A 15,130-nucleotide genomic window follows, 5' to 3' on the forward strand; every position below is an offset into this window, starting at 1 on the left:
CTTTTCCTATTCTGTTGGTTACCTTTTTGTCTTGTTGACCATATCCTCTGCTTTACAGATTTTCAGTTCCAGGAGGTCCCATTTATTAATTGTTGCTCTTATTGTCTGTGCTACTGGTGTTATATTTAGGAAGTGGTCTCCGCTGGGCTGTAGTGGTATGTGCCTTTAATCCCAGAACTCGAGAGGCAAAGGAAGATGGGTCTCTGTGAGTTCAAGGCCAACTTGGTCTATTAGAGCTAGTTCTAGGACAGGCTCCAAAGCTACAGAGAAACCCTGTCTTGAAAAACAAAAACAAACAAAATAAGTAAGTGGTCTCCTGTGCCAATGTGCTCAAGGGTACTTCCCACTTTGTCTTCTACAAGGTTCAGTACGGTTGGTTTTATGTTGAGGTCTTTGGTCCATTAGAAATTAAGTTTTGTGCATGGTGATGGATATGGAACTATTTGAATTCTTCTACATGTAAGCATCCAGTTATACCAGCACCATTTGTTGAAGATGCTTTCTTTTTTCCTTTTTATGTTTTTAGCTTCTTTGTCAAAAATTAGGTGTTCATAAGTGTGTGGGTTAATATCAGGGTCTTTGATTCGATTTTATTTGTCTACCAGTCTGGTTTTATGGCAATACCAAGCTATTTTCATTACTATAGCTCTGTAGTAGAGTTTGAAGTCAGGGATTGTGATGCCTCCAGAAGTTCTTTTATTGTACAGGACTGTTTTGGTTATCCTGGGCTTTTGTTTTTCCATATGAAATTTAGCATTGTTCTTTTGAGGTCTGTGAAGAATTGTGCTGGGATTTTGATGGGTATGACATTGAATTTGTAGATTGCTTTTGATAAGATTGTCATTTTTACTATGTTAATTCTATCTATTCATGAGCATGGGAGATCTTTCCATTTTCTGATATCTGCTTCAATTTCGTTCTTCAAAGACTTAAAGTTCTTATTATACAGGTCTTTGACTTGTTTGACTAGAGTTACCCCATGCCATGTTAGGTGACATTTGTAAATGAAAGTTTCTGTCCTGCCCAGCCCTTCAGCCATTCTGTCCTAGAAAAATACACAGAAGCTTATATTAATTATAAACTGTTTGACCTGTTAGCTCAGGCTTGTTATTAACTAGTTCTTACAACTTAAATTAATTCATAATTCTTATCTATAATTATCCACATGACTTGGTACTTTTTTTTTTTTAGAAAGGCATTCTCATCTTGCTTCCTCTGTGTCTGGGTGGTGATTTCCTCTCTCTGCCTATCTTCTTCCCGGAATTCTCTTAATATGGTTGCCCTGCCTATTCTTCCTGCTTGGCTACTAGCCAATCAGCATTTATTAAACCAATATGAGTGACGAATTTTTTTTTTTTTGATTTTCGAGACAGGGTTTCTCTGTAGCTTTTTGGTTCCTGTCCTGGAACTAGCTCTTGTAGACCAGGCTGGCTTTGAACTCACAGAGATCCACCTGCCTCTGCCTCCCGAGTGCTGGGATTAAAGGCATGCGCCACCACCGCCCGGCTGAGTGACAAATTTTTACAGTGTACAAGAATATTATTTCACAGCAGTTTGAGGCTATTGTGAAGGGTGATGTTTCTCTGATTTCTTGCTTAGTTCATTTAGCATCTGTATATAGGAGGGCTACTGATTTTTTTTTTTGAGTTACTCTTGTAACTTGCCACATTACTGAAGGTGTTCATCATGTGTAGGAGTTTCCTGGTAGAAATTTTGGGGTCACTTATATATACTATTATATCATCATCAAATAACAAATGTTTGACTTCTTCCTTTCCCCTTGATCTCCTTTTGTTGTATTATTGCTCTAGCTAGAACCTCAAGAACTATATTGAATAGGTATGGAGAGAGTGGACAGTCTTGTCTTGTTCCTGAGCTTAGTGGAATCACTTTGAGTTTCTCTCCATTTAATTTGATGTTGGTTGCTGGCTTGCTGTATATTGCCTTTATTATGTTTAGAAATGTTCCTTGTATCCCTAATCTCTCCAAGACCTTTATCATGAAGGGGTGTTGGATTTTGTTGAATGCTTTTTCAAGCATCTAATGAGATGATCATTATGTTTGTTTGGTTTTTGTTGGTTTTTTCGAGACAAGGTTTCTCTGTAGCTTTGGAGCCTGTCCTGGAACTAGCTCTTGTAGACCAGGCTGGCCTTGAACTCACAGACATCTGCCTGCCTCTGCCTCCCACGTGCTGGGATTAAAGGCGTGTACCACCACCGCCTGGCTCATGTGGTTTTTTTTCTTTCAGTTTGTTTATATGGTGGATCACATTGATGGATTTTCAAATGTTGAACCATCCCTGCATCTCTGAGATTAAGCCTACTAGATCATGGTGGATGATGTTTCTGATGTGTTCTTGAATTTGATTTGCCAGTATTTTATTGAGTATTTTTGCATTATTGTTCATGAGGGAGATTGGTCTGTAATTCTCTTTCTTAGTTGCATCTTTGTGTGGTTTGGGTACCAGGGTAACCGTAGCCTTGTAAAGAGTTTGGTGTAGAAGGAGATTGCTCTTTTGTTTTCCGGATGCCCAGAACTGAATAATTACACAGAAACTATATTAATTACAACATTGTTTGGTTGATTAGCTCAGGCTCTTATTTACTAACTCTTACATCTTAAATTAACCCATTTCTACTAATCTGTGTATTGCTATGAGGCTATGGCTTACTGGATAAGGTTCTGGTATCTTTCTCCTTTGGCAGCTACATGGCATCTCTCTGACTTTGCCTACTCTCTTTCTGTATTTTTTTCTAGTCTGGCTATATTCTCTCTCGCTATAGGCCGAAGCAGCTTCTTTATTAACCAATAGTAATAAAACATATTCATAGCATACAGAGGGGAATCCCACATCAGTATGGCAATGTCCCTTCTGCTTCTATTGTATGGAGCAATTTGAATAGTATCAGTATTAGCTCTTCTTTGAAATTCTGGTAGAATTCTGTGCTGAAAACTTCTGGCACTGGTTTTTTTTGGGGGGGGGGGATCGGGAGGCTTTTGATGATTGTTTCTATTTCCTTACCAGTTATAGGTCGATTTAATTTGTTTATCTGGTCTTGATTTAATTTTGGTATGCAGTACTTATCCAGAAAATTGTCTATTTTCTTTAAACTTTCCAATTTTGTGGAGTACAGGTTTTTGAAATATGACCTGACGATTCTATGGATTTTCTCTGAGTCTGTTGTTATGTCTCTCTTTTCATTTCTGATTTTGTTAATTTGGATATTATATCTCTGCCTTTTGGCTAGTTTAAATAGATTTGTCAACTTTGTTGATTTTCTCGAAGAACAAACTCTTAGTCTTATTGATTTTTGTATTGTTTTATTTCTATTTTATTGATTTCTGCTCTCAATTTAATTATTGCCTTTGTCTTCTCCTCCTGGGTGAGTTTGCTTCTTTTTGTTTTAGAGCTCTCAGGTGTTCTGTTAATTGGCTAGTGTGGGATTTCTCCAGTCTCTTTATGTAGGCTCTTAGTGCTATGAACTTCCCTCTTGGCACTGCTATCATTGTGTCCCATGCGGTCATTTTCATTGAATTTTAGGAAGTCTTTAATTTCTTTCTTTATTTCTTCCTTGACCCAGTGGTGATTCAGGTGAGCATTGTTCAGCTTCCATGTGTTTGTGGGCTTTCTGATATTAGTGTTGCTGTTGAACTCTAACTTTAAGCCATGGTGATCTGATAAGATACATGGGGTATTCCAATTTTTTTGTATCTATTGATGCTTGAATTGTTACTGAGTATGTGGTCAATTTTTGAGAAGGTTCCAGGAGGTGCTGAGAAGGTATATTCTTTCATATGTGGGTGATTTTTTTTTATGTCTGTTAAGTCCCTTTGAGTCATAACACATTAGTTACTTTCTTTCTCTGTTAAGTTTCTGTCTGGTAGGCCTGTCCAGTGTTGAGAGTGGGGTGTTGAAGTCTCCCACTATTAGTGTGTGGGGCTTAATGTATGATTTAAGTTTAGTAATTTTTTTTAACAAATGTGAGTGCCCTTGTATTTGGGGCATAGATGTACAGACTTGAGATTTTTCTCTTGATGAATATGAAATGTCCTTCTTTATCTCTTTTGATTGATTTTAGTTTGAAATCTATTTGTTAGGTATTAGAATAGCTACACCAATTGTTTCTTAGGTCCATTTGATTGGAAAATCTTTTCTCAACCCTTTAGTCTGAGGTAATGTCTGTCTTTGAGGTTGAGGTGTGTTTCTTATACTTGGGGGGGGGCAGTTGAGACAGGGCTTCTCTGTGTAACAGTCCTAGCTGTCTTGGAACTGGCTCTGTAGACCAGGCTGGCCTTGAACTCACAGAGATCCTCAGTCTCTAACTCTCAAGTGCTGAGATTGGTCATGCACCACTACTGCCTGGCAAATCCAACAAATTCTTAACACAAACTATCCAGGAATTCTGGGACATCACGAAAAGACTAAAAATAAGAATAATAGGGATAGAGGGAGAAGAAGCTCAACTTCAAGACACAGAAAATATATTCAACACAATCATAGGAGAACACTTTCCTAGTCTGAAGGACATATCTATGAAAGTGCAAGAAGCTTATAGACTAGACAAAAAAAAAAAAAAAAGAACCTCCACTTGCCACATAATAATCAAAACACTAAACATACAAAATAAAGAAAGAATATTAGAAGCTGCAAAGGAAAAAGGCCAAGTAACATACAAAGGCAGACATACCAGAATTGCACCCAACTTTTCAATGGAAACAATGACAATGAAAGCCAAAAGATCCTGGTCAATGTTATGCAGACACTAAGAGACCACGGATGCCATACCAGACTATTATACTCAGCAAAGTTTTCAATCACCACAGACGGAGAAAACAAGATATTTCATGACAAAACCAGATTTAAACAATACCTATTGACAAATCTAGTCTTACAGAAAGTACTAGAATGAAAACTCCAACCCAAGGAAGTTAGCTACATCCACAAAAACACAGACAATAGACAATCTCACAGCAGCAAATCCCAAAGAATGGAAAAGCACACACAATAACATCACCACCAACAAAAGCTAAAATAATAGGAATTAGCAATCACTGGTAATTAATATACCTTAATATAAATGGACTCAATCACCTATAAAAAGACACAAACTAATAGATTGGATGGGAAAAAAAAATCCATCCATCCGTTGCATAGGAAAAGCACACCTCGCTGAGAGGTAGTGGCACAGGTAGGCAGAGCTTTGTGAGTTTGAGGCCACCCTGGTCTACAAGAGCTAGTTCCAGGAGAGCTAGGACTGTTTCACAGAGAAAAATCCTGTCCTGAAAAACAAAAACAAAACAAAAAAAAAAGAATTGTTGGATTTAATATTTTCTTTGAATCAATTTATTTCATCTATCGTATCTTCAACACCTGAGATTCTCTCTTCCATCTCTTGTATTCTGTTGTTTATACTTGCATTTGTGGTTCCTGATTTACCCAAATTTTCCATTTCCAGAATTCCCTCAGTTTGTGTTTTCTTTAGTCTCTATTTCAGTGTTCTAGTCTTGAGCCATTTCCTTCACCTGTTTGATTCATTTTTCTTGGTTTTCTTTAAGGGATTTGTTTTTTGTCCTTTCCTCCACTTCTTTGAGGGAATTTTTCATTTCCGCTTTAAGGACCTTAATCAGTTTCATAAAGTTATTTTTAAGGTTGTTTTCTTCTGCTTCATCTGCATTGAGATGTTCAGATCTTGCTGTTGTAGAACCACACGTCTCTGGTTGTGCCGTATTGTTCTTAATGATATTGAGTGCATTCTTACCTTGTTGTCTACCCATCTCTTCCTCCAGTCAGTATAGGTGAAGCCTGTGCTTCAGGGACTCCCTCTTCCTCCATTTAGTGTAGTTGGAGACTGTTTTTCTGTTGAATGCTCCTTCAGGTGCAGGCAGAGCAGAGCCTCAGGTGATCGCTCCTCCAGGTGCAGGTGGACCCTAGGCTCAGATGGTCTCTCCGCAAGGTGCAGGTCGGGCCACAGGTCCAGTGGTCACTCCTCCAGGTACAGGCAAGGCCGTGATTCTGGTGACTGCTTCACTAGGTGCAATGGTGGGGTATTTTGTACGGAATGGCAGTGGATGATGGCTGGGACACAGTTGCTTTTTCCTGGAGGAATTTCTTAGGAGAGCTTCTGGAAGCCACTGCTGGAAGTCGTTGCTGGAAGGCACTGCTACGGCTGCTCCTGGCGGTCCTTTGTTGCTCCTGGTGTTCGATTGCCAGCTCCTGGCTGGCACTTGGGCCGTTTGGCGCTCCCCGCCCTCTACACCCTATACGTTTAGCTTTATCACTTCTTGTTTATTTGAGTGAGAGTCTCATAGCCCAGGTTGACTTGAAACTCTGTAGCCCAGGCTGGCCTTGAATTGTGATCCGCCTGCCTCCAATTCCTGAGTTCGAGCGCTTGCATTGCAAGTGTGCATCGTCATGGCAGCTTCCCCTAAGGCGGCCCTAAACAGCTGCCACAGTCAGAGCACCGCCCACGGCAGGGCACATCTAACCCACCTACAGCTTCCGGCTCCCCCACAACCACCACGGCAACTCTTATAAAGGAAAACATTTAATAGAGGTGGCAGCTTATGGTTTCAGAGGTTCAGTCCATTACCATCTGGGCAGGGAGCATGGCGGCATACAGGTAGACGTGGTGCTGGACCGTAACCTAGAGTACTACCTGGTGATGTCAGGCAACAGAAAGCGGACTATGATGCTGAGCAAAGCTAAAGCAAAAAGACCTCAAAGCCTGCCCCACAGTGACGCACTTCCTTCCACAAGGCCATACCTACTCCAACAAAGCCACACCTCCCAAGAGTTCCCATCCCCTCTGCGGGTCATTTTCTTTCAAATCGCCTCACTAAGCACCCACATAAAAGTTAGGAGCTCCTTAATTCGAGACTAGGGTGGGCAGAGACAGGCAGATCCAGAGCCTACACTATCCTTGCAGAGGACGCAAGTTTGGTTTTTAGAACTCACATCAGGTGACTCACAACATCCTGTACCTCCACTCTAGAGGATCTGTTGCCACTAGTCTCTGCAGGCTTAACACTCACACGTGCACATGTATACACACATACACACAATTAAAATAAAAAATTAAAAATATATATAAAGCAGGGAGCAATTGAGGAAGACATTCAGTGTTTATTCTGTCTTCTACATGCATATGTGTGGTTATGCATGCCTGCACACATATGTGCATACGTGCACACACATGTTCTCACCTGCACACATATGTGCATACCTGCACGCATATGTGCATACCTGCACACACATGTTCTCACCCACACACATGTGCCTACCTGCACACATGTGCATACCTGCACACACATGTTCTCACCTGCACACACATGTGCATGCCTGCACACACATGTTCTCACCTGCACACGCATGTGCATGCCTGCACATACATGTTCTCACCTGCACACACATGTGCATACCTGCACACACATGTGCATACCTGCACACACATGTTCTCACCTGCACACACAAATGCACATGTGCACAACATATGCACACCTACGCACACATGTGCACAGAAGCACACTATCCCCTCCAAACAAAAACAAAACATAATTGACTAAGGAAAATATCTTAGATATAAAAGATATAAATATATGCTGTAGGGGTTGTGGACTATTACTCTAACTAGGCAAAGACGTATTACATATGTTTATGTTGAGAAACAGGTTAAATTAAATTATAAGAGCTAGTGGGATATGCATAAGATAAGGTTGAGCATTGATAATCGATAATAATTCTCTGTGCCATGATTTGGGAGCTTGTTAGTAACCCAAAAGAAAGTCTGTTACATGTAGATTTCTGGTTGCTTCCAGTATCTCTCTTTCTTTCTTTCTTTCTTTCTTTCTTTCTTTCTTTCTTTCTTTCTTTCTTTCTTAGTTTTTGATAATAAAAGTATAAAAAAGTATAATATTATGATGAAGATGGACTATGGGGATTTTACATTATATTTTAAATGTTCCTGAGGCAACTAGGCTATGGTGGAACAAGCCTTTAATCCCAACGTTCAGGAGGAAGAGGCGGAGGCAGGTGGATCTGAGTTGGAGTCCAGCTTGGTCTACAGAGTGAGTTCCAGGACACACAAGGCTACACAGAGAACCCTTATCTCGAGAAACAAAGAACAACAATCAAAACAAGAAACAAACAAAAAGAAATGAAAGTTGCCTGAACAAGCCAGTAAGCAGCAAGCCAGTAAGCAGCAATGCAGCAAGCAGCAAGCCAGTAAGCAGCAATGCAGTAAGCAGCAAGGCAGTAAGCAGCAATGCAGTAAGCAGCAAGGCAGGAAGCAGCAATGCAGTAAGCAGCAAGGCAGGAAGCAGCAATGCAGTAAGCAGCAAGGCAGGAAGCAGCACCCCTTCTAAGACCTCTGCACAGCTCCTGTCTCCAGGTTTCTGCCCTGTTTGAGTTCCTGTCCTGACCCTTTAATGATGAACAGTGATATGGAAGGGTAGACCAAATAAACCCTTTGCTTCCCAACTTCCTTTTGGTCACGGTGTTTCATCTTAGCAGTAACAACCCTAAGCGGGACACTGCATTGATGACTTTGCTGTGTCCTTGTTCCGGATGAAAATCCTTTATCTGAGGACAGACCAAAGACCCTTCACACTGTAGCTTTCAGTATGATAATTAGAAAAAGAACGCTCAAATCTCCTACAATCTAATGGGATTTTTGTTTTCTTTTTTTCTTTTTTCTTTTTCTTTTTGCTTTTGGTTCTTTGAGACAGGATTTCTCAATGATTGGATCTGCAAATTTCTGAACATTGTCCATAGAACAGGCCAGGACGATTAGATGAGGTGGTTAGTCTGAGCTGTCTTGGAACTCACTCTGTAGACCAGGCTGGCCTCAAACTCAGATCCACCTGCCTCTGCCTTCTGAGTCCTGGGATTCTTCTTCTTCTTCTTTTTAAATATTTGCAAATGTATACTTTTCCTATTAGGAAAGAAAATGTATAGCTATATTAACCCCAATAGCAACTTTAGAATTAACAATGTTTCCCTGCTTCTCTGAAGCTGTGAACGGTGTCTGCGCCACATAAACACACTATGAAGATCGGAAATGCTAAACAGCATCTGATACTGCAGGGAACAGTGAGGAGTGAGAATGTGGCTCATTAATTCACGGCTTCTCTAGCACACAGGAATCCCTGGGTTTGATTCCCCTCCCAACCTAAAAAGCATGGCGGTGCAGGCCTTTAATTCTAGAACTCAGGAGGTTAGGGCAGAAGATGAGACATTCTAAGTCATTCTTGGTAATTAGGGAGTTGATACCAGCTTGAGATACTTAAGCCCCTGTAACTAACTAAAGCAAACACGGGCACAGGAGTATGACTCACAGTACAGCCTTGCTTAGCTTGTGTGAGGCCCTGCATTGGATCCCCAGCAAAACAAAACAAAAACCCAAACCCATCATTAATACCAATAATCATAGTGCCACATATAATTTAAACTTACAGGTTAGCAAGCTCCTGACATGAATAACCACACTTACATCTACTGAAAGCAAACCAGGCATGTTGGGATCATTGGGGTGAAGAAGACCTGGGCTTGTTCTGGAGACATTTTGTATTGTATTTGATTATTAATTCACAGGAACCAGACAGTTAGGACTCTAAATTTTCTGTTTGGGACAAAACCCCAGGATAGACTTTGGAATTTTGTATTTATGGCATGATAATTCTCTTCTCAAAAAACAAACAAACGAAAGGAACGGCCCTTTCAAATAAAAACTGTACTCCAAAATTGAAAGCAGTGAATGCCAGAAGCTAAGGCTACGCTTAAGAATGACTAATTCTTCCTTTCTGGGCAAGAGAAGAGGAGCCCAGTGTGGTGGTTTATGCCTAGAATTCAAGCACTTGTAAAGCAGAAGGGTTGCTGGAGGTTCAGAGCCATGCCAGATTACACAGTGAGTTCCAGGTCAGTTGAGCTCCAGAGTGTTCTAGGTCAGTTGAGCTCCAGAGTGTTCTAGGTCAACTGAGCTCCAGAGTGCCATGCTGTTTCAAAAAGAGATGGGAGTGAAGGAAGGAGGAGAAGGGCCTATGGGGGGAATGTCAAAGAAAGGCAAGCATTTCTGTCTCAGGCCTTTCCCTTTCTTCTCCCACTTCTGGAGGTGATCTCAAACAGGACACAGATTATATACTAGGACCCTGGACAGATTATCTTCTCCAATTACCTTTTTAAAATATTTATTTATTTGCCTTATGTGTATATGTGTGTCCATAGAGGTCAGAAGAGCATGTCAGAGGAATTTCATAAAACAGAAGTTACAGACGGCCTTGGTCTAGCCAACCTGGGAATTGAACCCTGGGTCCTTCTGGAAGAGCAACTGGTGCTCTTAAACCACTGGGCTATCTCTCCAGCTTTCAATCATCTTGAAGTGACATGCTCTTGTAGGTAGTCCTTTCTGTCCTGCCTGCCAGCTTCCAAATAACTACACAGAGACTTCTTATTGATTATAAAAACTTCGCAGATAGTTTGGGCTTGTTTTTAGCTAGCTCTGATAATTAAATTAACCCATTTCTTTAATTTGCTTTCTGCCTCATGGCTTTATTACCTTTACTCTGCCATGCCCATGTTATGGGAACCCAAAACTGTGAGCCTGTTCCGCCTTAACATCTGAGAGCTTGAGCTTATGTTTGCTCTTTCAAAGTTGTTGACAACAGGTGTGGTTACAAAACAAGAGATCCTGACCTAGGGTGCGGTTAGTTGGTGTTTTGGACATGAAGATGGCCCATAGAGGTAGATCCACTCCACCAGGACCAAAGGCCAGAGAACTCAAGTATGCTTCTGCTCCTTCTTTTGAAATAGGAGGTTTGATTTAGGGAGTGGCTGCCTGCAAGATACTCGGTTTAGGATGGTTCACTGCCCCAAACATCAAATGCTTTTCTCAGGAATTAATGGCTTGATATCTCAAGCACTGGAGCAAGTAACTGTTCTGGCTGTCCTTTGTGTCTTGTTAAAACAATCTTTTGCCTTATCGCCATCCCCTTTTGTATTGGGGTATAAAAGTATACGGAAAATAAATACGGGTGGCCGGGCGTTGGTGGCCGCACGCCTTTAATCCCAGCACTCGGGAGGCAGAGGCAGGCGAATCTCTGTGAGTTCAAGTCCAGCCTGGTCTACAAGAGCTAGTTCCAGGACAGGCTCCAAAACCACAGAGAAACCCTGTCTCGAAAAACAAAATAAATAAATAAATACAGGTGAATTCAGCATCCAGTATTCACTCCCGTTACTCTCCTGTGTCTCTGTTTTCTTTCTTATCTCTCTTCCTCCTATTTGACATTTCTAATCCTCACACACCTACCCTGGAATGTATGAACCCACTAGGATCCCAGCAGAAGTTACCCCAAGAAGATGACTCCCAACACCATGCTGCTTTCCTGCTTCCTCCATGCCTGGCTGTTGACTCTACCCTTCTTCTTCCTAGCATCCTTCCCACCCTGAAAATCCTGCCTAGCTATATTGACAGCTCAGCTTTTTTTTTCAAGACAAGGTTTCTCTGTATAACAGCCCTAGCTGTCCTGGAACTCACAGAGATCTGCCTGCCCGTTCAGTTTTTTATTAAACCAATCCGATGACCCACCCATATTTACAGTGTACAAAAAGATCATTCTGTAACGCACTCTTTGACGTTTAGATTGAGTGAAGTTCCACCTTGCTTCCGCCTTACATCAGATTTGCAAGTTCTCAGCTACATTGTAGGGAAGAGGCTATTATGTCAGACTCAAAGATGAAAGGAAATGGGGAGATAGCTCAGCAACAGTGCACCAGCCTGGCATGTGCGAGGCCCAGAGGAACATCACTGTAATTCCAGTACTGGGTAGGTGGAGCCAGGAGGGACAGAAGTTCAAGGTCATCATCAGCAAGGTACCAAGCCGGAGGCCAGCCTGGGCTACATGAGACCATCTCAAAAACAAAACAAAACAGAAAAATAAAGAAAAACCAAGTGGGAGGAGGCGCTCAGGAGACTCGCCACTCCCTGAAGGCACTTCTTGGGAAGGGAAAGGCATTTTTCTCAGCGATGCAGCCACAGGTAGGCTGCTTCTCTAGATAACCCCTTATGCTCCTATAAGCAATTCTAATGAAGCCAGGTGGTGGTGGCACACACCTTTAATCCCAGCACTTTGGAGGCAGAGGCAGGCGGATCTCTGGTCTACAAGAGCTAGTTTCCAGGACAAGCTCCAAAGCTACAGAGAAACCCTGTCTCAAAAAAACCAAAAAAAAAAAAAAAAAAAAAAAAAAGCAACTCTAATGAAATGCTTTGGGACCCTCATGCCAGAAAAAATGAAAAACACATTGAAGTAGAAGAGGGACCAGTTAGTTGGCAAGAAGTAGGATGTGTGTGGGAGGGGATAAGAAAGAGCAATGGGAGGGCAATGATTGAAATGCCTTATCTGCATATATTAAAATGCCATAATGAAACCCATTATTATGTATAACTAATATATGCTAATAAGAACAATTTTTAGAAAGTGGAATCTTGCTTTGGAGGCTATACCATGTGCCCCAAGACCTAGAAGCAGGGGAGGACTCTCCTGACGAATTCTCTATTTCTTTTCTCCATTTCTTTGGAGGGTCAAGGATAAGAAAGGAACTCTGTTTCAGCACAGCTTTCGCATGGGGCAGGGACAATTCATGTTGCAGACACACAGATTTGTATGTTAATTATGACATTTTTTGACAGATGGCAGAAAAGGGTGTTAACAAACTTTGTATGCTAGGACACTTTTTTGACAGATGGAAGGAAAGCAAAGTCTTTTGGAAAGAGTCTTTTTCTTACTCAGTTGAAGGCTTTGTTTAGGCTATTTGTTACTCTGGCTATTTCAAAATGCAAAATAAAAAATGTTTTAAGTAGCATACATTTCTGCAAACATAATGGTGGATGCCTTGTAATCCCAGTTCTTAGGAGGTAGAGGGCAGAGATTCAGAAGTTCAAAGACATCCTCAGTTTAGGGAGTGCAGGGCAAGCCTGGGCTACATGAGGTCTGCCCCCAAAGAAGTAGATAGCATATTTTTTTTCTAAATTAAATTTAGGATTACTTAAAAATGAGTATTCTGATCAAAAATCAAATTTCACTGCTAAATATCTCTGTAGCCAGGTGTAAATAGGAATGTATATCTTTAGAGTAGAATTGGAAGTAATTTAGAAAGGTCCTCCCTGGCAGGGCAGGTGGATCTATTGCTGTGAGTCTGAGGTCAGCCTGGTCTATATGGAGAATTCCAGGCCAGGATGGACTACATAGTGAGACCCAGTCTAAAAAAGAAAGAAAGGAGGGAGGGAGAAAGCATCAATCCAAACGTCACAAAGTTTGTGTGTGTGTATGGGGGGGGGGCATGGGCTGACATTCTGTATCCTCCTCTGCTGCCCTCCACTTTATTTTGTCACTGAACTTGGGCTCAGTGTTCCAGCAGACTGGTCAGTGAGTCCCAGGACCTTGCCTGACTTCATCATTCCAGAGTTGGCATCCAGATGTGCTGCCCCTGGCTTTTGTGTGAGTGCTAGGGGGATCTGAACTCAGGTCCTCAAGCGCTGATGAGCCAAGAACTTCTTCCCAGCCACAAACTTCACAAACCTACCTGGACATTTCCTGTTGTCAATTCTAGAAGTCTTTTAAAAAATTATTTAATATGTGTGTGTGTGTGTGTGTGTGTGTACAAGTGCCATGGCACACATGTGGAAGTCAGAGGGCAGCTTGTTGGTTCTTTCCTTCCATCACGAGAGTCCCAGGCAACTAGGCTGTCAGGTTTGCAGAAAGCACTTCTCAGTCACATCCCAGGCTTAAGAGCAGAACTGTTTCCACACATCATCCACTACACTTCAGCTGCACTGGCACGGTAGGAGCAGCTCCTTGTCTCCAACCCCCGAGAAGAGCTGCATTGGCATGTGAAGGCTAGGTCATGAAGTATAAGGACTCGTTCCTGAGTGCTTGGCATTTTTCATCCCAGAAGACTCCATGTTCGCAGACAGGGTTTTGTTGCGGTCGTGGCTTGTTGTCATTGTTACAAGGCTGTGCATGACTGAACTTGCCTTTTCTGTTAGTGAGCACAGCTTGTCCGGGTTGGTCCCAGTGTACTTCCTCATATGTTCTACTGTGGCACCTGAGCTCCAAGGGAATGAATGGGGCACTTACCTGGAGTCGGGCACTCAGTACTGAATATAGAGCAACCGGCTACTTCCCAGGCCTGGATGTAAAGAGACGAGAAGAAATTTGGGATAAAGCAGAGTTCCTACTTTGGGATTACAGAAAGTTATCATGATCTATCAGTGGGATGTGTGAGGTAAGAGGGTAGGACCTGTGTGGCCTTAGGTCAGTGATGACCCTGGTCTGAGCTTCTTCTACTCTTCCTCAACTGAATCTCTGTTTTCTCTTCCATAAATGAAGACAGGATAGCAGGGGTGTGAGCAGCTTTCCAGCATGCATTATTTCATAGCTTTTGATTTGTTGTGATGGGTCCTTGCTGTGTAGACCAGGCTAGCCTAAGACTTGATCCTTCTATGTCATCTACCAAGTACTAGGATTACAGGCCGGTGCCACCACCACCCATCTCTCCATCTGTGTCTCAGTCTGTCTGTCTATCTGAGACAGAGTCTTATGTAGTCCAGGCTGGCCATGAGCTCATAGTTTCTGGGGATCTGAACTCAGGTCCTCAAGCTTATGAGACAAGTATTTTATTCCCTAAGCCTTCTTCCCAGGCCTAAACCACAAACTTTGTGCTTGTGTGTGTGTGTGTGTGTGTGTGTGTGTGTGAGAGAGAGAGAGAGAGAGAGAGAGAGAGAGAGCGCGCACATGCTACTGAGCGCATGTAGCAGTCAGAGGACCGCTGAGCAGTGATGGAGATTACAGACGTGTACCATCCAGGCTTCCACCTCCTGTTTGAGAGGATTGTGAGCTCTACTGCCCTCTTCCAGTCTGTTGGTCTTGCTTTTGGTTTTATACTAAGGCTTCTCTGGTTTTATACTAAGGCTTCTCTGGAGCATTGTCCTTTCCACATTAGCCCTTCCAGAGGGGGGTTATGATGTTCTTTATGAGTGCATCTCTCTCTCTGTGTATCATGTATACATGTGTGTAGGTACACTTACCTGTGTGGTGCTCCTGGAGGCTCAATTTTTTTTTTTTAAAAACATCCTTTTTT

Source organism: Chionomys nivalis, chromosome 9 (genome assembly GCF_950005125.1).
Source record: "Chionomys nivalis chromosome 9, mChiNiv1.1, whole genome shotgun sequence".
Taxonomy (NCBI): domain Eukaryota; kingdom Metazoa; phylum Chordata; class Mammalia; order Rodentia; family Cricetidae; genus Chionomys; species Chionomys nivalis.